The following is a 1,911-nucleotide window of genomic DNA, read 5'->3' on the forward strand; positions in this document are numbered from 1 at the left end:
ATGTCCCCATAAGAAACAGTGGGTCCTCACCAGGCTGTGTAATTTGCTTCATCTCTAAAGACATCCTGCACTTTAATATTGTTTATTTACTGTCTTAGTTGTGTGTGGTGTTTAATTTACATTTTGTTGTTCTTTGTTTTATTTTTTTTATTCAAGTGCATTTTTTTGTTATAGACTGAGAGTCCACTTTGTTAAACATTCTTTTAAAAATGAAAGTTTATTGATTTATTACACTTACACATTACGCTTTTATAATTATTAGTTGTAAAACGGTCACCAGGCAATATTATCGTTTATCGCAATAAATTTTGAGACAATTAATCGTCCAGCAAAATTTGTTATCGTGACAGGCCTACTTCTCAACAAGAGACAGTCAAACTACTGTTCCTGTTATAACTCATCTGATCACCCTTAGGCCTTAGAACAAAGAATAGACTTCCTGTCGGCAGTTAATTTGTTTATCACCTCTTTCAGGATAAGACTGGAATAAACATTGTTTAACCTCAAAAGACTCCCATCAGATTTATCTGTGGGTCAGCAACGCCACCCTGTGGACAGTTTATCTACTAACCCTGAAAATATTTTATTTTTCACCCATGTTTTCCGTTTATAACTATAAAAAGCATCTGTGAAGTGTCAAAACAATACCTTGGTACTCTGATTTTAATTACTGTAATAATCATGACAGTGTTTAAGTAACTTGATCTGGTTTGATTAACTATTACTCTGTTCTTCTGTTACATGTCTGGATGGGCCATGTGACCACCGCAGAAAGTTTTAACCAATGAGAAGTTCCGTTGTGAACAGGGAGTATTTCATTGTTCTGCCATGTAGTGAGTTCTACTCTAGCGGTAGGCTTAGGAATAGCGAGTAGTGTCCTACTGAAATATGTGTAGAAAATCGTTCACATGGTAATCATGCCAGACTAATTACATCACTTCTTGATCAAGTTTACGGAACTGATTATAAGTGTGTTTTGTCTGAGAAATGATTTGCAATGCATACATTTCCCTCTGAACCTCATTTTAAACAATACACGGATGAATTTCCAAATGGGATTTGTCTTAAGTCTATAATCCTTGTCTCACGCCGTCATTAAACTGGAAGAATAAACGCCTTCATATTTAGAGACTGAATATTAAAAGAAAGTTTTTCTGAAGTTTTACTAAAAAAAAACTTTAGTGGTGCCTCGAGGAACAGATAATTTGCATGTTTAAATAATTCGCAAATTATCCATTTTAGAATTCTAGCGTTTAATAACTCTACACTACCATTCTGCTATTTTTATCTTTTGGTTAACCTTTGTTGTTTATAGTTTTTTTAGATACTATTCTGACATTTTTAACTTTTCGCTAACACTTTGGTGCTTTTAGCTATTAGCTAGCATTTGGGTACTTTTGGCTTTTTACTAGTGTTTTGCCACATTTAGCCTTTAGCCACCTTTTTGGTACTTTGAGCTATTTTTTGTTATTTTAACTGGCTGTTTGATTCTTTTAGCTTTTAGCTAGTGTTCTGCCTCACTTTAATTTCACAACTCAGTTTCAGCTTTTTCAGCCTTTAGAATTCACACTACTTTTTTCCAGAAAAAGCTATTTTTCTACTTGAATCAAAATTAGAAGCAAAAACATATATTGGAGACAAGGAAACATGTAGTCAGACTGTCCTCACTGATCCAGACCTGCAGCTCCGTGTGTCTCTGTGATAAGAGAAAACCTTTCTATCAGTTATATTTTTATTAGAATTGTTTTAGCTTTTACACAAACACCACACTGAGATGTTCCTGACATCATTGTGTTAGAAGACAAAACAGTGAAGCACTGAGTTATGATCCTACTGGTCTCCAGTCATTTTGAACAACACAACACACACACACACACACACACACACACACACACACACACACACACACAC

The sequence above is a fragment of the Austrofundulus limnaeus genome, unplaced genomic scaffold, assembly GCF_001266775.1.
Source record: "Austrofundulus limnaeus strain Quisiro unplaced genomic scaffold, Austrofundulus_limnaeus-1.0 Scaffold278, whole genome shotgun sequence".
In the NCBI taxonomy this organism is placed as follows: Eukaryota; Metazoa; Chordata; class Actinopteri; order Cyprinodontiformes; family Rivulidae; genus Austrofundulus; species Austrofundulus limnaeus.